We start from the raw sequence: 25,533 nt of genomic DNA on the forward strand, positions 1-25,533 counted from the left end.
TCATAAAACACCAAGGCTATTATTAAGTATTTAAATCTAGTATTGATATTTATTGTTGAAATAATCCATTTAGTGTCTTAGTGACACTGTAAGTTTAAAATAAAAAATAAACAAAACCTATGTTTAAAAAATTGCTACTGGGTTTTTTTGTGTGTTTTTCTACATGCTTCCCCCTCCCCAAACAAAATTTGGTATTAGAAGGCAAAAAGTTGAGCATTTTCCCTTTATAACTTTCTGGGGTTTTTTCTCCAGTAATTTTTTTTTTTAACTTGTGCAGAGAAAAGTAACTTTTAAAATGATTTTATATGGCGTTAAGTGACTTCATGTTTGTTCAAAATAAAGCTCATTTGTGGGATTAATGCCATTTGGGGTATTGTTACTTGTTTTCATGTGGGTTACTGTGACTATATGATTCTGGATTTTCTTTCTCTGAAAATAAACTTCATAGGGCCAAGTAAATATGGGCATTTGTTTCAGTACATATTCTTTATCTTAGTGTTGGGTATTTATTTTTGGAAAGACATTTTGATTTTTTTCAATGTTAACAAATAATGTTTGGGAAATTGTCTTGTTAGGTATTGACCACTTTTCCATCCTTTCTGCCTTCACTTTTAAAAGTATCTGGTCACTATTAAACCATTAATCTGTATAAAAGTAATTCAGAATTTCTCGTGATATTTAGTGTTTGATATATATTCAATTACCCAAATTTACAGAATCCAAATGATTTTTGGAAAATCTCATAAAACATAGGAAAATGTTTTCAGAGTGAGATTTTAGTACAATAGAATTCATTATTTTGACTTATTTTTAAAAATTTTAGGTATAAATTGAGAAAAGAAATTACTGAAATTATTAAAGCACTGTGTTGTTCCCAAATTATTCTCTGCCCTAACACATCATTTGATCTGCCACTAGGAATTATGAAGGCCCTAAGTGGACTCTCTTTAGTCTCCTTCTTCCCTTGTTTTTCCCCCCTCCCCCTCCTCTCGCTTATTCGGGAAGGAAGCCTGAGGCCCTAGCTCTTAGAGATACCAGGAAAAAGCAATCACTCAGCACAAAGTGTCTGTCTTTAGCAGAAGTATCATCCCTTGGAGAGGAGAATGGTTGAGAAAAGGTTAATTATAGATAATAAGAGGTTTTTCAAATTTATTCCAAGTCAATTTAAAATTTGGTTTTGGTACAGATGGATATTACTGTAGTTACTCAAAAGGAAGTCTACTTTGTTTAAGGCATTAGCAAAGTGTAACCTAGTCCTTCACTTTTCTGTCTTTACTTAGCCTTGGTTAAATCCTTTATACTTTATCCAGTGGCTATTGCCAGTAATTTTCCTAACACTGAGGAGGATGAGTTATAAACAAACGCAATGGATGGTTAGGCAATATTAACATTTCTAAACAGTTAATGATATTTGTAGTATTTTCCTAAATTTCCAAAGAAAGTGTACATGAAATGTTTTACTCTACGTCACTTGTCATCTGAAGATAATATTTTTTGTGTGTAACATACTTTTGCCTAGAGGAAGACTTTTGAATCCACAAACTGAATCAAAAAATAGGCTAACAGTGAAAATAAATTGATACTGATAGATCTAGAAGTGTTGTAATTATTTATTTCCTTAGGTTGTTCACAAAACTCTTTTTTTCCCAAGGGGAGTAAAAAATGCAGTCAGTGGGGTAAACACTATAAACTGTAAGATTGCTGAAGGGCCCAAGTTTCTTCCATTGTACTAGAGGTATTTCTGCTAGCACATCTCCATCTTACAGGGTAATCCCTTACTTAGCTCCACATGCATTTAAGTCTCTTCTCCTTGTTGACCCTGGTTTGAAAAACTTAAGCAGAATGGTAATGGAATCTCACAATTAGCCTAATGAGGATTTTAGAAGTCATAATTTAGGGAGGCCTGGCTGACTCAATCAGAGGAGCCTGTAACTCTGAATCTCAGGGTCATGAGTTCGAGCCCCACATTGGGTGTAGACATTGCTGAAATAAATAAGTACTTAAAAAAAAAAACTCATAATTTGTATCAATAGACAATAAAAGTAAATATTACATAATACATAGTTTTTAAGGAATGAACCAAAGATAATTTGAAAATTTTAAATATTGTGTACTTAAAGTGCAAATACAAAAATATAATAGCAAGTTATTTAAGGTAATATAAAAATGGTAACTTTAAGCAATCTTTTGGATAGAATAACTTTAAAAATACAGTTAGAATGCACTTACAGGGGCGCCTGGGTGGCGCAGTCGGTTAAGCGTCCGACTTCAGCCAGGTCACGATCTCGCGGTCCGTGAGTTCGAGCCCCGCATCAGGCTCTGGGCTGATGGCTCAGAGCCTGGAGCCTGTTTCCGATTCTGTGTCTCCCTCTCTCTCTGCCCCTCCCCCGTTCATGCTCTGTCTCTGTCTGTCCCATAAATAAATAAAAACGTTGAAAAAAAAATTAAAAAAAAAAAAAAAGAATGCACTTACATATTTCTTTCTATTGGTCCAACCCTTCTCCAGATAAACAGACATTTATGTTTGTTTTGTTTTGTTTTTTAGCTGCTTGATATTACTGATAAATTCCCACCACCGTATGCCTGGGGATACACTACACCATTTGCCACCATTTGATCCTATGTCCCAGTCACCCAAAACCACTGGTATGCACCAGTGCTCCCCTCAGCCCAGGCTTCTGTTCTGTCAACACAAGAATACTGTAGCAATGCTGGTAATCATACCTCAGTAACAATGGCACAGAATGGTAACAGTAGTTATCATGTAACTTATATAGAGTGCTTGCATGTGCCAAGTACTGTACTAAGCATTTTGTATCCATTAAATTTTGACTCTGAAAAAAGAGTTACTATTGTCTCATTTTTACAGATGAAGAAATGATCTTAGAATGGCAGATAGCCTAATTTCACGCAGTTGAACTAGCAGTATGATTCCTAGAGCAGTGCTCTTAAATCTCTGGGTTCCAGCAACATTTTGTGTCTGCTTAAATTTTATATTAATGTGCTTTTTTTTTTTTAAAGTTTATTCATTTTTTGAAAGAGAGCAAGCAGGAGAGGTCACAGAGAGAGAGAGAGAAAGAGAGAGAGAGAGAGAGAGAGAGAGAGAGAGAGAGAGACAGAAAATCCTAAGCAGGCTCCACGCCATCAGCACAGAGCCCAATGTGGAGCTCAAACTCATGAACTGTGAGATCATGACCTCAGCCAGTGTGTGATCAGGCAGTTGTCCTTCCCCGGTCAGAGCTGTTTGTGAATTTCTTTAAAGTCCTCATTCTCTGAAGCTTCATTGGCTGTTTGTTTTCCGAATAAACTTTAGACTTTTTAGCCAGGCCTCCAAGGTCTTCATGATCTGATTGATTCTACTTACAAATTTTTCTTATCATACTTCTTATTTAAATTGTCTGATTTGCCAGTTAGAATCTGTCACTGTAAACATACCCTGCATTTCTTTATCTTTTCCTCTTTGCACAGATAATACTGTCTTTTCCCTAAATTCCTCCTGCATTTGCTTTCAGAAACCCTGACCATCTTTCAGATTCCAGCCCCAGATTCAGGTCCTTCTGTCCTGAGGCCTTTCCTTATTCTAGCTAGTATTGCTGAGTTCCTTATAAACTCCAAAACTCTTTATAAATAATGGGGTCACTTGCACTGATGATCTTCTGTTATATATTCTCCTACTAAATTGTAAGTTCTAAGTGTTCTAAGTGGAATTGTTTTACCAAATTTTGTATTCCCTCCAATACGTAGGTGCATGCTTTTCATATAATTATTACTCAAAAAAATTTCTTGAGTAATGAAAACACATTACATTAGGGACATCTTCCTCCCGTCTTCCATTGGATAAGAAGATATGGTTTATTAAAAAAAAAAAAAAAAAAAAAAAGTGGTTCGGCTTATAGGGAGCTAGCTGAATTCATATTGTCCGAAAGACATATGCAAGCTCACCTCATTTGAAAGAAAACCTAGTGTTCAATTTATTGTCAGTTTGCTTTTTATGTCACTTACATGTTGGTTCTACGCTGAATTATATATGGTAAATGCAGAACACTTTTGGGTTTCTCCATTCCAGCCTTTAGCAGAAAAGATGGTGGCTTCTGTGCTATATTTATTACCATAGTTTATTGCTAAGTCTATAAAGTGTGTGCAGTTTATTGGAGGGGAAGGACTGACCTAATTCTCTTCTTAAGTCCAGAGAACACTGACTTGGATATTCAATAAATGTTTTAAGTGGCAATATCATTAGGGAGATGAAATGATACGAAATGCAAATCGTGGAGACCTTGGAGTGACATAGACCTGGGTTTGAATCCCAGCTCCCGTTCTGGCCAGCTGTTTGAATTTTGTCATATTACCTTACCTCAGATTTCCTATCTATAAAAATCAGGTAGCAATACTAATTTTATAGCGTTGCAAGGCTCTGAGTTAATGTATTCTGAGTGTCTAGTCTCATGCCTGTATATATACACATATATATATACATGTATATATATACATATATATACACATGTGTATATGTATATATATATTTTTTTTGATATAATGCAGAAAAGGATATCTGGTATAAAGGGATGGCAGGGCCCAAACTTAGCAAATAAATGAGACTAACCACACACTATGAAACTTAATGGAGAAAAGTATAGTTATCTATATCTTAGTTAATAACAGAAATAAAAAGTATAATGAATGCAAGTCAGTTCCTCAAGTGCAGGATGGGGCTAATCTCTCTTGCTATCTGCTTGTGTGAAAAAGATCTATGGTTTTTGTTGTGGAAACGGTTGGTTGCATAGCCAGCAGCAGTTCCTTCCTTTCTTCCGATCAGAACCCTGAATCTTTTGTTCATGTATTCACCTCTATCTTTCTGTGTCCCTGGGAAAGAAGACTCCATCTCTAAGGTAGCTCTTATCAGTCTAAGCACTTGGCATTCTCCTCTGAACTGTTTCAAGTCCAGGAGCAGAGATGAGACCTAACTTGGCTTCTTAAGTCAGGAGAGGAGCAGTTACTTACATTTTACAATTAAAAGACTTACTGTTCTTTTATTTCTATGACTCTTACCTTCTCTCTGCCTCTGTTCTTTTCCCTTGTGTGGAACTTGCACCGGTTACATTTCCTTTTATAGGTACTGAGTTCCGATGTGGAGGACATGCCTCTCACCCTTTCCCATCACCCACTTTCCACCAAATTGGGTTACTCAGATATGAGAATTTGGTGTCATTTCTAACTCATGATTCTTCTTTATCCTTCATGTCCAATCAGTAATTTTTAAAATAATCTTAAAATGCCACACAACTTCCTGTCATCTATATTTGAGATCTCGATCAGAGTCTTCATAAGGCTGCTCTTGTGTTCCTACCTAGAAGAACATGGACCTGAACGTTAGGCAAATCAGATAAAGAAGCGTTGGCATTAAAGGCAGGCGTCTGAAATGACTTGATGTTAGGATCTTCCACTGGTGAGCTTCTGCAGGTAGATAAGTCCTCAAAGGGAATCTAGTGGTAGGCAGTCTAATCAAGACTTAGCTCCATCAGTTTATTCAACAAAATTATTGAATACCTCATATGTGAGCTACAGCAGTGAGCAAACCAAAATGAAAATACCTGCCCTGACACCAGCTCCCACTCCCCCCTCTCTTTTCTGTCTTCTATCTCACTGTAAAAAATAGGAACACAGACTAACCACATCAGGTACAAAATCCAGCATCTTCAACTTTTAAAAAATCTCACGGTAATATTTAGACTCTGGAAATCAATTTCAGGAAAACTGGAACACAAGGAAAAAAGTAAAAGAAAGTGTTTTGTTTGGGGGGAAAGAGAAAAGAAAATCAATGAGATAAGTCTAAGTCTGAATTCTAGAACATTCTAAAAATTATACTCTGGGGTGCATATAGTGGTATTTTTGAGGAGATACAGAGGTTAATGATCCATAGCAGAATTTCTCAACCTCGGCACATTGGGTCAGGTTGGACCTTTTGGGCCAGATAATTCTTTGCTGTGAGGGGCTATCCTATGCTCTGTAGGACAGGTAGCAATATCCTTGACCTCAACCCACTAGGTGCCAGCAGCACACTTCCCCAGTAGCGACAACCAGAAATGTGTACAACATTACTGCATGACCCCTGGAGGGCAAAATTACCCCATTTAACGACCTCTAATTTAACAACTTTGATAAGTGCTTTATCAAATATATAGTGCTTCATAATTAATATCTTACCATCTTTTCTTAAACAGAAATATAGTCCAAAATTATTTTAGAAAGCCTGGACGTTTGGGATGAGAAATTACCACCAAGTTCATATTTAAGTAACATAATGGACTAAAAGCTAATTTTGAAACATTTTAACCTTTTAAGTTTTAGAATGTTAATGTATTGCATTGTTCTGATTATAGATGTAGTACATATTGAGTATAGGAAATTTAGAAAAAGAAGAATATAAAGACAGTAATAAAAGTCACTTATTTCTGCTTGACTTTTAGTTTTTTAACTTTAATTCTTTTTTACTCTTTTTTCTCCTTTTTGTACCTTAAATTCTAGTTTTGAATCATTTACTTTTTTATGCTCTTTGTCTAAAAGTTTTTTTCAAAAGGGAAAATAATTTTCAATTCCCTTTGTCAAATTATTGCCAGTTATAAATTAGAGGAGTTTAAAACTAATAATAGGAAAAATAGGGATTTACAAATTAATTTGGAAATTGAGAAAAGAAAGTATAAACCTATAACACAAATCTGAATATGTGATTTAAAAAATTTTTTTAAATTTAAATCCTTTGGAAAGTTTTGTCATTTGGGAAAAGATAGGGAAAACAATAACAATGACATTAATATGTTTTTCTTTTTTTTCTTCATTAAAAAAATATTTATTTATGAGCGAGCGAGCGAGAGAGGCAGAGCGCAAGCAGGGGACAGGCAGAGAGAGAGGGAGATACATAATCTGAAACAGGCTCCAGGCTCTGAGCTGTCAGCACAGAGCCCGACCTGGGGCTTGAACTCATGAACCATGAGATCATGACCTGAGCTGAAATTGGATGCTTAACTGACTGAGCCACCCAGGCACCCTTGTTTTTATTTTCTTGTGCAAAATATAGAAAGGATTGGTAGGTGTTTTTATTTTGTTTAACATTTTAGGTCATCATTAAATCTTCAGCTAGTTTTTCAGTTTTTAAAATTTTTTTTTTTTTCAACATTTATTTATTTTTGGGACAGAGAGAGACAGAGCATGAATGGGGGAGGGGCAGAGAGAGAGGGAGACACAGAATCGGAAACAGGCTCCAGGCTCTGAGCCATCAGCCCAGAGCCTGACGCGGGGCTCGAACTCACGGACCGCGAGATCGTGACCTGGCTGAAGTCGGACGCTTAACCGACTGCGCCACCCAGGCGCCCCATAGTTTTTCAGTTTTATAGGCAAATTAATATTTTTTTTTACCTGCTAACTTTATTTTTAGTTCTGCTAACTATATTTAGAGATGATCTTTACTTCTAAAATATATTACTTAAAATTACTTATAGTTGTATTAAATGTAATAAGATGCCATGAAATAATTGTTACTATAATTTATAGATTTATGCAAGTTTTGATGAATCTGTATGTATAAGCAGAGCATATCAACTGTCTCGTCTGTGCCATTTGCAGTTGAGAGAAGGTGAAGTTTTATTTCTTTCAAAAAGGAAGATGTTTGGCCACACAGCAAGGAGGAAAAACATTCTGGGCAGGGAAAATGCAGGTGTTAAATGGGAGAAACAGTCCTTTGAGTTTAAAAATTTCATATGGCAGGGAGTTCCCAGGAGCCCCCCTCAACCTTAAATTCCCAAATTGGTTTCAGAGATGCACAAATGTATATATTCCTTTTTATGCACAGGTCATATGCTGACCTACATTTAAGTGGCAAGTATACTTTAGGTGCTGTCTTTCATTATAGAAAATAAAAAACCTTTCTTAAAGGAAAAATTTTCATTTAATACGAAAGGAAACAGCCTTTATAACCCCTTTAAATGTTTTCTCAAGAGTGATTGACTCATTATCTGGTCATCCACGTACTTACCAGTTGTCACCCACGTGTGTTCTCTCTACACAGAAATTTCCCCTCTGTACTCAAGACTGCACTAACCTTTTGTATCGTGTTCACTTAAACTGTTGACCATCCTACTCATTTTCTCAACACAACCACAACGAACAGACATCCCTAATCTGATATTCATTGTAGTCCTGCCATATATTAAAAGGTATACCTGTTGCTATCATTTTCTGTTACATATTCCATGTTACAGATTTTCTCTTATCTCCTGGGTGCTTAGCCCATTCTTAAGATAATGCTAATTAGAATTGAGGTTGGACACCACAAGAGGTTCTGAAACATCTTATTTTAGCTAGCAAAAATACAGCATCACAAAGGATGAAGACATATCCTTCCACACTATAAACTCACCTCTGCCTGTTTCCTTTGTGTTATTTTTTATCTTTTCTAAAACACTGCTATTTTTAAGATCTTGCACTCATTTTGCTCCTCTTTCCACTGTATGTGTGTGTATTCTTTTTTCTTCTCTTTTTCAACTTCCACCCCCACTCTCTCTTCCCAGTGTAAAGAGCTTCTGTAGGAAATTGACAATCAGTGTCTTTCTGCTTCAGAGTCTTTAACAAGTGGAGCTGGCTGTTAAGAGAAATTGACCAGGTTCCTGTGATCCTTGTCCGTTTCTCTGATTAATCCATTTTTCTTTACCAGAGAAGCTGCTTTTAACAAAAGAAAAAGAGCTTGAAATTTCAATCGTTTGCCCATTGCTGCCTAGCTTACACATGCTCTTCTTTCTCTGTCACTTTGTTTTTATTATAAACTCTTAATTCTTGGCTTTCAGTTACCTCATTTGTAATGGACAATGAAGAGCTAATTTCACATAGTTCATATATCCTCAATAATCCCTACTAATTCCAATATGTGCACAATTTAATTTATAAAGCTGGTTCCTATTCAAAAGACAATAACTACAAATCTTATGAGTGCATTTCTTTCCTAGCTCTTGTTGACTTTCCTACAAAAACCAATGCCAAGCAATTCCAAAATGCTTAAATGGAAATCATGTTATCATAGAATGAAATACAGCGAAATCCAGAAAAAACAGGGAGTGACTATAATGCTCTTTTAATAGGGATATTTCTTTAAGCATGTCAAGTACTATTATATTAAGAAACAGAATTAAAAGAATGTGTCTTCAAGTCATGGACAAGTTTGAGCAGCCAAGTTAGCCTGAAAATAAGGTTATAAGATCTAAAGAGAAAATTAACAAAGTGGACAAAATGTATTTGGAATATCCCTTAGGTATTATGTGAAGGTGTTTGCACATAGTGATACTAGATAATAGGATTATCATAGGAAGGAGTTAATTTGAATGGCCTTAGGTTCAGTGGTGAGATTGAATGATGGCTAATGCCCCAAAGCATATTTTGCAAATAAGTTGTTCGATGGTGTATTAGTAAGTGTTCCTTGAACACACAAAAAAAAGTCCTTCAGTAAGTTTGAAACATTCTTGGTTATACGAATACAGCCTGTTTCTTCATTTAAGATATGATTTTCAATGCCTTATTATACAGTAGTATGCCATCAGTCTCATGGGACGTGGTTCCATGGGGACAAGCGCTGAGAAACTCTTGGCTGATGGCCAGCAATCTGTGTATTGATCAATATTAACATCTTTATTCTTTAGCTCATAATTTATCATTATGTTAAAAGAGATTAAAGATCTTTTAAACATCTGCTAAACATTTTTAGTAATATATTTTTATTTTATAAAACCAAAGACAAATAATATTCAAGACATCTAGTAAAGCAGGAGGTGGGTGGTTGTGGTTCATCATCATATAAAAAATAACAGATGAGCTATAATCAGGGAAGTATTTAGAAAACATCAACCACGCATCTGGGCAATTTAGAGGAAGCGGAAGATAGCTCAAAATTGGCAAATGGTGGTTGTGGTGGTATTGGGAAGCTGAAATTTGGCCAGGGTAGATTCTGTGTCAGATGGAAGAGAAAAAAATTAGTGATACACAGTAGCCTTTTAGGGGGCAGCTTCTGGGAATAGCTTCTGGCCTCTGGTATGTGGCTGGGGTTTTTTTGTTGTTTGTTTGTTTTAGTTTTCTTTTTTTTTTCTTGTTTTTTTGTTATTGTTGTTTTTGAGTAGCAGCTGAGTTTGCTTGAAGGTAGCTTACCCCAGTTACCCAGCAGGACAATGTCAAGTGTAATTTCCTGGCAAATGTTGAAGGCCTAGAGTGGTGGTTCCAAGCTTTTTTTTTTTTTTTAAATTTCTGATCTGCTGCAGATATTTTCCTCAGGTTACATACTTGTTGTGGCCCAGTAACAAATAGCTTACGGACAGTACTGCTCTTTTGACCACACCAACACCGTTATTAGATTATCACCACTTTTACCCTGCTCTCAACTTGAAAATGTCTCACTGCTTACAACTACCTAAAATTCTTCCTACTGAGGACGTAGTCTTTTATTCTACAAGTAGAGAAAAAAATTATTTAAAAGTATAAATGCTGTTTCTGTATCAGTGATTGTAATTTTGGTAATTTGTGGACCAGCAGACATTTCAAAAAATGTGGATGATCTGGTAAATGTTTAGTGACTAGCTTTCTAAAAATCATCCTGTGTGTGTTATGCATTTTACTAACATAAAGGATTTAGATAACAATTTATGAATGATAACACATATACAATGTTCTTTATTATAAATTCCATGCAGTCACTTGTTTCTCACAGAATGCTTTTATTGATTATTTTTCCAGAACTCTTATGTGTGTAGCCAAACTCTGATTGCAATTGATGAACAAGTGTAGTTTTTATATGAATGTTAAAGGAGTAACAACACACAAGTTAAACGACAAAGGTGTATGTCAGAACTATCATAAGCAACTTCTTTGCTGAATTGTATTACAGTTTTTGAACACCGTAAGAGATCTCCTCAGTTTTTATGATATTTACAATGAAACAGCTATAGACCTAATACACTGTTACATTTTATCTGCATTTATTAACAGTTTCTTCATCACTTTCCTAAGTATCTAGACAATCAATGAAATAAAAAATAAATCTCTGGTTTGTAGCATTTGCCGATTTCCGTGGTGTAATTACTTACACCGTGGCTAGTTTCAAGCTATCAGTGTGATGTCAGTGAGTGTGAAGTTAGGAAGAAATGTACACTGACACACCATTATGGAGTAATTCCACTGTGCAGATTGAATAAATGTAAATAACCTCAGGGTAATATAAAATGTGGCAAAATATTTAGGAAGTAATGAGTTTTCAGTTTGTTATTATTTTCATATAATTGTATATTTTTACAATTTAAATTTTTTAATGTTTATTTTTGAGAGTGTGCAAGCAGGGAGGGGCAGAGAGAGAGGGGGAGGGAGGATATCAAGTGGGCACTGCACAGACAACAGCAAGCCCAACACCGGGCTTGAACTCACAGTGAGAGCACCACCTGAGCCAAAGTCAGATACTCAACCAACGGAGCCACCCAGGTGCCCCTACAACTTAATATTTAATAATGGCTGTTTTTAACAGCTATCTCCTAGAATTCTTAACAAATTTAACAGTCTGTTCTCTTGGGCTGGTACAAGCCAGCCTCAGCACACTGCTGTGTTGCCCGTTTTGCCATGGAAGGACATTTATTTGTAATTACTGATCATCTGTGTTATCTATTTAAAGAACAGACTCTTTTTTTAAGTTTATTTATTTTGTGTGAGAGAGAGAGGAGGAGGAGGAGGGTGAGAGCACAAACAGGGGAGGGGTAGAAAGGGACGTAGAGAGGGAATCCCAAGCAGGCTTCTTGCTGTCAGCGCAGAACCCGAAGTGAGGCTCCATCTCGTGAACCATGAGATCATGACCTGAGCTGAAATCAAGGGTCAGACATGTAACCAACTGACCCATTCAGGTGCCCAATGGGATGTCATCTATCTCTGAATAAAAAAACCCCTAAGGAAGACAACTTACAAGCAATACCATTGTTCTTATTTTTTACATTTCTGTAATGTAGTGTTTTATAAAATGTCATTTGAGTTCCTACACATCGGTTTGGACACCACTGTCCTCTGAGTAGTGTAGTAACATGCAAATGAAACTAATTTTCATTTAGTGAATAAGTACCAGTCATCACTAGGATACTTTTGTGTTTTGTAGAAATAGTAGGTTAGCGTTAGTCTTGAGGACTTTATTTTTATTTTTAAATTTTTTAACGTTCATTTATTTTTGAGAGAAAGAGACAGAGCATGAGGAGGAGAGGGACAGAGAGAGAGGGAGACACAGAATCAGAAGTAGGCCCCAGGCTGTCAGCACCAAGCCCAATGCAGGGTTTCAACCCACAGACTGCAAGATCATGACCTGAGCTGAAGTCGGTCACTCAACCGACTTCAGAGCCACCCAGGCGCCCCTGTATTTAATTCTTAAATCCAAGTAGTAATTAGTAAAATAAACTAAAGAGACAGCTTATTTTGAACATTACCTAAATGTTGGTTAAGAAGATAAGTGCAAAGATACCTAAACATTACCTAAAAATGAAATACCTAATACAAATGTACAAATGTAAAGCCTTCTGCCAGAACAGTCCAACTAATGTTTATTCAAGAAGAGGGAGTTTCATCAAGGTAGAGGGAAAAGCTTGAAACTCATAGTAAATAAAAATTCTTTATTGAAAAACCTGGCTTATGAAGGAAACAGTTAAACAAAAATTTATGGCAAAATTGACTGCGTCCTTGATAATGCAAATATGAACAAAAATGTATGAAAATCGGCCTATGGTTGAATTATGGTATGGTCATTCAATGGAACCATTCATCTAATACTTACTGGACATCTATGTGCCAGACATTTTGCTTAGCGCTAAATAGAATAATAGCCATAAAAAGTCCTTTGAAGCATAACTAATGACATCATTATGGGATGTTAAGTGCTATAAAACTTAATTTATTAAATATGATACCAGTGGGGCGCCTGGGTGGCGCAGTCGGTTAAGCGTCCGACTTCAGCCAGGTCACGATCTTGCGGTCTGTGAGTTCGAGCCCCGTGTCAGGCTCTGGGCTGATGGCTCAGAGCCTGGAGCCTGTTTCCGATTCTGTGTCTCCCTCTCTCTCTGCCCCTCCCCCGTTCATGCTCTGTCTCTCTCTGTCCCAAAAATAAAAATAAAAACCTTGAAAAAAATTTTTTTTTAAAAAAATAAATATGATACTAGTTTTGTTACTGATACGGTAAGTTTTAATTTTTTCTGTTTTTTTCTTAATCATGATTAGAAAAAAGCTAAACACCTTCCTTTCTTAGCTACTCCCAATATTTACACTGTAGTGATCTATAAAACATTGCTGAGTTAATTTCACAGTGTTACATGTATGTTATGACTTGACATGTATTTATAAATTATATTGACAATATTTTTAATATGTTAAACTGCTGTAGGTTATAATGGTGTAATCTATAGCATAGAATATTTTTCTGATGCTCAGGTTACATGATACTATGTTTTTTCTAAATTATTCAGAGAACAACTCTTTGAAAAAAAAATGAAAAGAGGAAAATGTCCTTTTATTCAGAAGTGAGAGCAAAATTACATAGTGTGGTTGTTTTGGAGAGAGTAAAGGCCTGTTATTTAGGTGGAAGAAGGGGAGGGCACAGGAAAGGCACGTCACACTTAGCAAGTGTCTAATAAGGGTCAGATACTGTATAACACACGTTTGTTATTCTGTTTCACTTCATCTTTATGTTCATCTGGATTAGATATTATTTCATTTTAAAATGACAAGATTGGGGGCATCTGGGTGGCTCAGTTGTTGGGCATCCAACTTCGGCTCACGTCATCATCTAACAGTTCATGAGTTTGAGCCCCACGTCAGGCTCTGTGCTGACAGCTCAGAGCCTGGAGCCTGCTTCGGATTGTGCATCTCCCTCTCTCTCTGTGCCTCCCCCTCTCACACTCTCTCTCAAAAATAAATAAATATTTTTAAAAAATTAAAATGAGAAGATTGAAGCTCAGAAGGTTAAATAAATTTGACTGAAGTCAGAACTAGTAATTGCCAGAGCTCGTATTCTCATCTATGATAGCAGAGCCTTTCCAATTGAATTTTTAGTGGGTGAAGGGAAGTTTAATTGTATGCTTTTAATAGTTGTATAGTTTCAATGGTAGTACTTAAAAGGTCTTTTTTATAACCAAAGTACCTACCCACCCAACATCTGAGGTTGATATAATGGTGGGAGTAGAAAAGGAAAAGAACTTTACAAAATAACATAGACTTATACTCAAAGAAGATCAACAACTCATTAAGGTGCTAAAACTAGATGTTTTAGAGTATGCATTGTGTTGGGTTTCTACAAAGAAATATTTAGTGCTATGCTGTCCAGTATGGTAACTACTCATAAAGTATAGCTCTTTAAATTAATTAAAATTGAAAATGTAGTTTCTCTACTACAATAGACATATTGCAAATGCTCAGTAGCTACATGTGGTTGGAAGCTATCTTAATTGAGCAGTATAGATATAGAACATTTCCATTATCATGGAAGGTCTGTTGGACAGTGCTAACTTAGTTTCTTCATTTTTATTTTATAAGAAATAATTTCAGTTTGGTAGTTGTGAGCTTAATTTTTACTTTAAGAAATTTTTACCTGAGGTCACCTGGCTGGTTCAGTCAGAAGAGTGTACAACTCTTGATCTCAGGATCACGAGTTTGAACCATACATTGTGTAGAAATTACTAAAAAAAAAAATATAAAATTTTAGGGGCGCCTGGGTGGCGCAGTCAGTTAAACGTCCGACTTCAGCCAGGTCACAATCTCGCGGTCCGTGAGTTCGAGCCCCGCGTCCGGCTCTGGGCTGATGGCTCGGAGCCTGGAGCCTGTTTCAGATTCTGTGTCTCCCTCTCTCTCTGCCCCTCCCCCGTTCATGCTCTGTCTCTCTCTGTCCTAAAAATAAATAAACGTTGAAAAAATATATATATAAAATTTTACCTTTCTAATGAGTGTAGTCACACTATAGTTTCCCCATTTATATGGATTAAAAGTAAGTTAGGAATTAATTAAAACATTGTTTATTACCATTTTTACTACTTCAAACTTGATTTTTGCAGTTAATATTTTAAGATTATGTTATTGTATATAGGTGCAATTTCCATATTCTCCATATTCATATATGGATATTCATGTATCCATAATGATGTCGTGTGACATTCCATTATATGAGTATGCTGTATTCTTTTTTTTTTTTTTTATGTTTATTTATTTTTGAGAGAGAGAGAGACACAGTGTGAGCCGGGGAGGGGCAGAGAGAGACAGAGACACAGAATCTGAAGGAGGCTCCAGGCTCCGAGCTGTCAGCACAGAGCCCGACGTGGGGCTCTAACCCATGAACCCTGAGATAACGACCTGAGCTGAAGCCAGACGCTTAACTGACTGAGCCACCCAGGCACCCCTGAATATGCTGTATTCTATTATTAATTAATTTTTCTTTCTTTCTTTTTTTTTCAAATGTTTATTTTTGAGAGAGAGCATGAGCGGGGGAGGGGCAAAGAGAGAGGAAACAGGATCTGAAGTGCACTCTGGGCTGACAGCAAAGAGCTTGATGTGGGGCTCAAACTCATAAACCGAGAGATCATGACTGAGCCGAAGTTGGATGTTGAACTAACTGAGCCACCCAGGTGCCCCAGTCAAGTGATTTTTCAGTGTGTTTGCTATTGTAAACAATGTTGCACTGACTTCTCTTACAAGACTTTAAAGTACACATATGCAAGAGTTTTTCTAGAGGACATAAGCTAGAAATAGAATTTTTGAATCAGAAGACATGTACTTTCAACTTTAAGAAATGCTAAGTTATTTTCTACACTGGTTATATCAGTTTGTATGTACTCTGAGATTATAAAGTCGTGTTTTTTTGTTTTGTTTTTAAAGCTTTAACATATTTTCTTCCAGTTTAAGTCCCTGATTTTATGTGTTTACATTAGCATTATGAAGATTACTTTTACTATTGAGTAAGTAGTCATTGTTTAAGTTGTTTATGTCAGGATTTAAAAGGTAGGATCTTAAATCTTAGGTCTTGTGAGCATTAGCATAAATAGCAATTCTGAAAGCAATAAACTGATCAGTTTGAAAAGTTACTCTTTCTTGTAGGATTTTACAAAGAAGTTTTTGTCATTAAAAACTATACCAGTGCTTAATAGAACACTTTTTGTTTTTAACCATACTTTTAGGTGAAGATTGGTGGCAAAATAAAATTTTTCTTTTGCTGTGAATTAGCAAATCAGTTATTTAACTTGTTTACTTAGTTCTGTTTTGTGCCAGGCATAGTGTTAGTTACTTTGGATACAGAGTTGTATTAAGTCATGGGCTGTGTCTTCAAGGACCTTGTAGCTCAGAATAGGAGAAAAAAATTAAATACAGAAGTATATTAAAATGATGTAGATGCTGTCAGGAAAGCTTGTACATTGGAATCAGGAGAATATGCTTGACTTGTCAAAGTGTTAGAAATATTTTATATGAAGTGAATATTAAGCTGAGCCTCATGAGAGAGGAGTGTTTGTCAGACATCTAGAGGAAGTGATTCTCAACAGAGGGAGCATTATACCCAAAGCCTGGCATTTTTTAAGACACTTCAGATCATTGAGTATGACTGAAGGGTGAGGTGGGGGAGAGGCCGAAGGTTTGGCCTTGAACTTAGTGATGATGGGGAGCCACTGAAGAATTTTAATGGATTTTAAGTCATTGAAGGATTTAAAGAAGGGAACTGACCTGAGCAGATTTTTACTCTAGATGGTTTCTGCTGCAGTGTTATATTGAGGATGGATTTGACACAGGTAAAAGAACAGCAGTTCTGGAGAGGTGAGGAGGGTCTTCACTAAGATAATAATACTAGATATAAACTGGAAGATGAGAGATGTTAAGAAAAACATCAGAAATGTTCAAAACTTGGTAAACTGTTAGTTGTGGAAGGTGAGAGGAGGAAGTATGTGAATTGCTACTAGATTTCTAACCTGGGTGCTTGAGTGGTTGGGAGAGACACAAGGATGGAAGTTATAGCAAGAGAAGGACTGTTGAGTTTTGGGGGGCAAGATACTGAGTTTTGTTTTAGAAAGGGGGAACGTGAGGGCCCTGTGACCATCCAGTTCGATATTCATGTGAGTTTTAGAAGAGAAGTCTGGATTATAGTTATAGACTTAGATAGAAGTCATCAGATGTACGTGGTTGTGAAAGGGAGGTTGGAGAGCATCATAAAGAAGGAAATAAGGGGGCACCTGGGTGGCTCAGTCAGTTAAGTGTCCTACTTCAGCTCAGGTCATGATCTCATGATTCGTGGGTTCAAGCCCCACATCGGGTTCTGTGCTGACAGCTCAGCGCCTGGAGCCTGCTTCAGATTCTGTTTCCCTCTTTCTCTGCCCCTCCCCTGCTCGCACTCTGTCTTTCAAAATAAATAAACATTAAAAAAATATCAGGGTGCCTGGGTGGCTCAGTTGGTTAAGACTCTGACTTCGGCTCAGGTAATTATCTCACAGTTTGTGAGTTCGAGCCCCGCGTTGGGCTCTGTGCTGACAGCTCAGAGCCTGGAGCCTGCTTCAGATTCTCTGTCTCTCTCACTCTCTGTCCCTCCCCTGCTCACACTCTCGTCTCACCCTCTCTCTCAAAAATAAAAATAAAACATTAAAAAAATGTTAGAAAAAGAAGGAAATAAGTGTTGAAAAAGATCCAGGAACAGAATTTGGAAAATACTAGTAAATAAAAGGAATTAGTGACAATCTGCAGCCTTCTTTATAGTGATAAAAAGATATAAATATTTGGATCCACAAGGAACTTACCATTTTTTTATTATTGAAGTAGTTTTGACAAAAGTGTTTTATTAGTTTCAGTTGTACAATAAAATGATTCAAAAATCTTATACATTATTCAATGCTCATCACAATGACTGTACTCTTAAGGAACTTACCTTTTTTATGAAATTAAGGAGTAAATGTATATATACTTGTGATGGAAAAATTAACTTACTAACATTAAGTTATTAAGTTAATTAACATAAGTTAAATGCATGAAATGTAATATGAACTGTAGGAGTATATGCTTAAGCTGAAAATAGCTTGGTGTTGGATCATAAAAAAAGACTTTTTAGATACGTGTTTTGAGGGGCGCTTGGGTAGCTCGGTCGGTTCAGCATCTAACTCTTTTTTTTTTTTTTTTTTTTAATTTTTTTTTTTTTTTTTTAACGTTTATTTATTTTTGGGACAGAGAGAGACAGAGCATGAACGGGGGAGGGGCAGAGAGAGAGCGAGACACAGAATCGGAAACAGGCTCCAGGCTCCGAGCCATCAGCCCAGAGCCTGACGCGGGGCTCGAACTCACGGACCGCGAGATCGTGACCTGGTTGAAGTCGGACGCTTAACCGACTGCGCCACCCAGGCGCCCCCAGCATCTAACTCTTGATCTCAGCTCAGATCATGATCTCGAGGTTTGTTGGTTTGAGCCCCATGTTGGGCTCTGGGCTGGTAGCACCAGGCCTGCTTGGGATTTTGTCTCTCTCTCTCTTTCTCAAAATAAATTAATATACCTTTAAAAAAAGATATGTGTTTTGAATAAGATTGAAATAAAAATGAAACCACTGTAAGAGCTAATAGTATTATTAATAATAAACATATGTACAAAATGGCATCAGGAACATACCTGAACCAAACAAAATTGGGTTTATTAACTTTTGGCACTGGGGACATGGCGCATGTGGAACCTTGAAGCATCTCAGTGAGAAGGTGTTAGGACTTCCAGGACTTGGGTTTATGTTAAATGATTTGGGGAAGGTCACAAAAGCAGGGGTTTGCGCTATCAAAAAGCAGGAGTAATTCTGTGATTGGGTATCTTAATAATTCTTATCTAGAAGGCAGGAAGAACATAGTGGGGCTAAAACTAGAATTGGTAAGGAAGTAGACGTATTAGCCAGAAAAGGGGAGTGTTTGACCATTTCTTGGTTTGGGCAGTGCTGTTTTTGTCTCTGTTCAGATAAAGTCACAGTGGCCTTGTATGATGTTGGGTTCTCCAAAATTGTTTATGTTCCAAATATAAGTTATGTTATGAACACCCTGGCATAGCTCTGAGTGCCAAGTCAACTCCCAGCAACACAATACCTGACTGATAGTGAGGGACCAACCCCTGGTTGTCAGGAGCTACTTTTCGCTTTTCGTAGTCTGTAACAGCAGTAAGAGAATTCAGCGAAGCCTTCGTGGCAGAGACAACTGTTGGGTGTTGTTAGGAAGTGACCTAGTAAGTTTGTAGTTGGGATACAATAAGGAAAGTAATTAAGGGAGCTTGGGAAGGGTGGAAACGCAAGGAGAGACAAACCTGGTGAATGGTTTCTACATGATCAACTTTGCATATAGTTTAGGTAGATTCCTGACCCAGATTATGGTATGATGAAATTAGTGTTTGTAGACAATACAATCGCCTTTTAAAATTATTAAATATCTAAAAATGATTTTTTTAATTCTTAAATTTTTTTAAAATTTTAATTAAGCTCAGCACCTAACATGGGTCTCAAACTCCTGACCATAAGATTAAAATTCATGTGTTCTACCACCTGAACCATCCAGCCACCTCTCTAAAAATGATTTTATTGTATTTTATTTTTAATGATTATTTATTTATTTTGAGAGAGAGAAAGAGTTCAAGCAGGGGAGGGGGAGAGGGAGAGGGAGAGAGAGAATCCCAAGTAGGCTCTGCACTGTCAGCACAGAGCCTAATGCGGGGCTGGAACCCACAAACCATGAGATCATGACCTGAGCCGAAACCAAGAGTCAGATGCTTAACTGACTGAGCCACTCAGGCATCCCGAAAAATACTTTTAATGAACATTTTAACTTGCCTATAACTCAGGATAACTATTTTCCTTAAAAGTACTTGTCCATATACTTTTTACATTGTTATAATTACTTTTTTTTATATTCTGAACTTAAAAAAATATTTTCTTAATATACCATCAGACACTTTACTCTGTGTTTTTACCTTGTTTGAAGAGGATCATTTCAATAGCTGTCTTTGAGGCCATCCATTTTCTCAGAAAGGGAAAAGCAGTAATATATATAGGAAATAACAGACATTTGGGAGAAAAAGTTAACAAGCATCTGTTACTGATGAAATGGAGTAAAGGAAGAGAAGAATAAAAATGACTGAATCCCTGAAACTGACAAAATCAAACTGTATCTATATGCATAGGTTCTCAGTTGGATGATGTATTATAATAAAATAACAAAAGTTTGTAACGCCCACCAACACTATTTCTACAAGATATCCTGAAAGTTGCAAAATATACCTGATTGTTAAAATGATAAGGTATTTTTAGGTTGAAAGTTTTGACATGTGTTGACAGTGCTAGAAAATGAGGCATGCCTGGCTGGCTCAGTCACTAGAGCATGCAACTCTTGATCTTGGGGTTGTAATTTTGAGCCCCATGTTGGGTGTAGAGATTACTTAAAAAGAAAATCTTAGAAGAGTTAAAAAAAAAAAAAAAGAAGAGAATGAGGGTAGAATTTGCTAGTGGTAAGATGTTCATGCTCATAACGGAAATCAGAATTTATAATCTGGATACGGCTGGCTTCACATCCTCTAAAAATTAGTCTGAATTAGAGAAGGCTGATACTTCTGGGTTTAAGATGCCTGGCATCCCCATTAGTGCTGGTGTTGCATCAGAAGGACCACTAGCCTTTCATCCTTAATTTATTCCCTTGTGCCTATTTGATAAGGTTGTCTTCTTTAAATGCTTTTGAAAATACTGTCTTATTTATACACCATAATAAACTAAGAAGAGAAAGGTTCTATTATTGGAGAAGCCTGATGGTTGAAAGATTTTTTAAACCTTTTATACTGTAAAATTTAAGTATCTTTATTATCCACTGAATTTGTTTAACCACATATAGAATAGTTTTAGGTATAATTTATAATATAAGTCAAATCATACTATAGCAGAATATTAAAATTAACTAATTCATAGCCTGTGATTTTAAGAAATGTTTCATGTTATAAAACTCCATGAAAAAAAAAAACCACCTAGAAATGCTTGAAGTTCATTGCAGTGGACTTTAAACTAGCATATAATTGAAATCCTAAGAGTACTTTTCAGTCTTAAAGTATAAAGTGCAGCTAAAAAAAAGATGTAAAATTCATCAACATTTTATCATTTTATTTAGATTTTTCGATGTTAAATTTTAACCGGGAATGTAATTAATAATGAATATAAACCCAAATAATTTATCTTGAGATGCTTTACTTTTTCTAAATTTATTGTGAGCATAATAGCTTAATTAACTTAAAATATAGATAATAATAAAGTTATTATTTGTGACTTAAAAATTTTTGACCTTCACCATTTACATTTAACTGCTTTTTTCTCTCCAGACTTACACCAGCTGTGTCATGTATCAACTACATGTATAAAAAATTAATTTGTTCTTGCTTGTTCATTTCCTCTTAGAATCCAATATCATTAATCATTACTGATGTTGACACTTAAAGTCAATTTTATATATAGATTACCTATTACTTATAAAAGTAATGATGGTTATTTAATGAGTGAAATCTTTTATTCCAAATATATTTTAATTTTATGAAGTACAGTTTATTTACTACACATCAGAGTTTCAGATATTTAAGTAAAGTGAGTATAGTATGTATAAATTAAATATGTACAGATCTTTTCATATTAACTATTTGTATCATTAATCAGGCTTAAATCACTTATAAAAACTTGTTAGGAAATTGGAAGGCATAGTGCAAAGTAAGAAAATTATTTAAAATGCATAGACAAGGGGCGCCTGGGTGGCGCAGTCGGTTAAGCGTCCGACTTCAGCCAGGTCACGATCTCGCGGTCCGTGAGTTCGAGCCCCGCGTCAGGCGCTGGGCTGATGGCTCAGAGCCTGGAGCCTGTTTCCGATTCTGTGTCTCCCTCTCTCTCTGCCCCTCCCCCGTTCATGCTCTGTCTCTCTCTGTCCCAAAAATAAATAAACGTTGAAAAAAAAATGCATAGACAAAAGGTTAATGTCCTTGCAGCATAAAGAAGTCTTGTGAATTAGTAAGAAAAACAAGCATCTTTGTTGAAAATGGGCAAAGGACAGGAACATAGAAATTCACAAAAGTATAAATACAGAAATTAAAGAAATAGAACTTTAAAGCAGTTTAAAGCAAGTTATTATTAATATTATTTTAATAATAATACCTGATGTTGTGGAAGTTGCAGAGAAATAGTCTCCGCTGGCAGAGATATATACTGATACAAGTTTCTACAGTATAATTTGGCAATACACGTCAAAAGCCTGTAAATAGAGATGGATACACACAAAGAGTTTTATCATAGCACTTTTTGTAAAACCAAACAATTGGAAACAACTAAATGTTTATCATTAAGTGATTAGTTAAATTATAAACATCCATGTAGTGTTGCCAATTTTTTTTAAGTGATGTTTTTAAACTTAGATTGTTAAACTGTATTCAGAAGTATCCTTGATTTCCTTGGAATTTCTTTGAGGACCACTGGGAGAGGAGGAGGCTGAGCATAGCTGCATTCTGCTCAACCAGAGCAGCTTTGTATCGTTTTTTTAATATAGAAGTTTCAAATGAGAGTTTGCCTGGAGAAAAGGGTAGGAGGTGGTACAGTTGGCTGCTAAAAACATAGCCTTAACGTGTTCAGTACAATGGCAAACAGTGCAATGGCAGTTATTTTGCCAAATGAAAAATAGTAGAGTATAAAATAAGGGGTATAGTTGGGTCCCAATGTTTAAGAAAAATTATATCTCCATCATCTATGCATATGAGAAAAATGGAAGTTTATGATAATAATTGCAACAAAATTGTAAAAAAAAATAGCAACAGTGATAGTTTTCAGGTGATTTTTACCCTCGGTTTTGTTTTGTTTTTTCTTTATTTTTATTTTAGAACAAGATTATGAGGAGCAGGGGAAAGGGACAGAGGGAGAGAGAGAAAGAGAGAGAGAGAATCCTAAGCAGGTTCTCCTCCGAAGCAGGCCCCCCACTCAAGGTGGAGCCCGACTTGGGGCTCAATTCCACAACCCTGGGATCTTGACCTGAGCCAAAATCAAGAGTCGACCGCTCAAAGGATTGAGCCAGCCAGGCGCCTCTGCTTTGTTTTATTTTTTAACTTCCTGTATTTCTTTTTTTTTTTTTTAATGTTTATTTTGAGAAAGAGAGAGTGTGTGCAAGTGTACGTGAGCAAGGGAGAGGCAAAGAGAGAGAGGGAGAAAGAGAGAATACCAAACAGGCTCTGCACTGTCAGCACAGAGCCTGACACAGGGCTCCGTCTCACAAACCATGAGATCATAACCTGAGCCGAAACCAAGAGTCAGACACTTAAGCAGCTGAACCACCCCAGCGTCCCTCATTTTCTTTTTAAAACATATTTGCAACAAGTAGTGGTTATTATGAGTTAAATTGTGATTCAGGATCCCAGGGTGGGGATCATCAGGTACCCTGGGAGAAGGGTGGAGGACAAGGAGAGGTGGGGTAGAGCCAGTTCACACCTTCCTAGCAAGTGTGCCTTCTGCTGAGAGGTCATCCTAGGCTGACACCTAGAATATGGGGCAGAGGGACTTGCATACATGGTGGTACCATTCACACATGGAGACATCACCCCCTTTAGCAACCATTGTATTTTCACAGTGGTGGAAGTCCACAAAGTTCTGCCAGCAGTTCCTGGTCTGGTTCTGGTTGGGGAGGTACCTGTCTAAAAGGGTCAGTCCAGTACTTCTTGATGTCTTCTGCCATGGTGCTGACTCCTGGAGACACCACTGAAACAGCTCACAGCCCAATATCTACCCTCTGTTTTGCTTATTTGTATTTCATAAAATGTACAGGTGCTGTGTGTGATGAGGTAGGAGAAAAGCAATAGTCACTACTTATAAATATTTTTATTTTATTTTTTAAAGTTTATTTTGAGAGAGAAAAAGCATGAGTGGGAAAGAGAGAGAGAGAGAGAGGGAGAGAGAGAGAGAATCCCAAGCAGGCTCCATGCTACCAGCACAGAGCCCCATGTGGGGCTCAGACTCCAAACCGTGAGATCATGACCTGAGTTGAAGTCAGACGCTTAACCAACTGAGCCACCCAGGCGCCCCATAAATACTTTTAAAATGCTATCACATTTACATGCAAGGTCCCCTTTTAATGTTGGTGTGGTCTAAGATTTACTACATGCCAACTGCCGTTCTAAGCAGTTGACGTACATTAACTCATCTGATTATTATAACAACCCTATTTAGGTATTATTAATATATACGGAGAGCTTATAATGTGACCAAAGTCATGTTGCTGATTCAGTCTACCTTGATGTATGTATCACCTCTTGTTTTCAAAGAATTCCATCTTATTAAACCCCAGCTCATATTACTACTTCCCATAGATTTCAGAAATAGTTTATAAGTGGTAGATGTAACAACATACATAGGTATATTGACATGTTTGTATATATTTTGCATTTTGTTAGTATTTCCAATTTTTTTTTTTATCTCATCTTATTAGTAGCCTTTGACTTGCTGTTACTTCACTCATTGCCACCATCATATGCAGACAGGGAACAGGAGGATCTTCTAAGTTGATCAGATGCTCATCCTTATTAAAACATTTTAGAACCTGTCTGTGGTAGCCCTGGTCCTGAGTTACTGTGTTTGTTTTTAAGCAAGCTGAGCCCCACGCACATAAGATTATGTATAGTATCTATGTGCTCTGCCTCTGGAAAACATATAAGTCATTTGCCCTTGGAACATACACAAATCACAGGTTTTTATACTTGAGAATGGTGTTTCTTTTGGCATTATTTCCTGGTCCAGACTTCTCACTGTCAGCAAGATTTATGCTTGACTTATTTATGGTAGTAACTGATGTGTTGAGCTATCCACATATTCTCTTATCTGTGACCCTGTGGGCCTTCACAGAGGTAGGTGGAAAAGCTGGGAGGAAACTGAGTGCATTTAGAAACCAATAATTCCTATATATGTGCTTTTTTTCAACAGCAGATAGTTCATTTACAAAAAGTATTGGTTAGGTTTGATCAGTGTCAGAAAAAAATTTTTCAGGATTCTAAGAGAAAAGAGACATGTGAAAGAGAAAGGAAGAATTATTAACAAGGGCAATGAAATATGCTGAACAAATGGATGGAGAATACAGGAGAAAATAAGAAAGTATACTAATGAAAATATAGAAATTAAAACAGCATTACTGAAAGATGATGGCCTAATGACCTAATTAGGGAAATACTATAATATCACTATGAATAAAATTATCCCCTTTCCACATTTTTGATATTAAAATAATCCATATCCCTAACTGGAAGACAGTTTTTTAGACAAGTATTTAAATATTAGAATATCTATATATAGCACATAAATCCATATGTTGTCATAAATTAATGAAACCCTTTCCTAAAACTACATGTGTTTCTTTTCTTTTTGGTTATTTGGTACAATTTGTAGTAATGTAAAAATTATTATTTTCTATAATAATAGGTGTAGGTGGGACTTTGCCTTACATGTGTCCAGTGATT

At 36.4% G+C, this 25,533-nt stretch overlaps 1 protein-coding gene and 1 pseudogene across 2 annotated transcripts in view; one reads left to right on the forward strand and one right to left on the reverse strand.

The window, feature by feature from the left end:
- Positions 1-25,533, forward strand: part of LIN28B (lin-28 RNA binding posttranscriptional regulator B) — a 129,390-nt gene that overhangs the window by 28,458 nt on the left and 75,399 nt on the right. The gene's annotated exons all lie outside the window — the stretch shown is intronic.
- Positions 23,513-23,762, reverse strand: LOC147581119 (cytochrome c oxidase subunit 6B1 pseudogene; annotated as a pseudogene).

This window comes from Puma concolor, chromosome B2 (genome assembly GCF_028749965.1).
Source record: "Puma concolor isolate L17-30 chromosome B2, mPumCon1.1.hap2, whole genome shotgun sequence".
NCBI classification, from domain to species: Eukaryota; Metazoa; Chordata; class Mammalia; order Carnivora; family Felidae; genus Puma; species Puma concolor.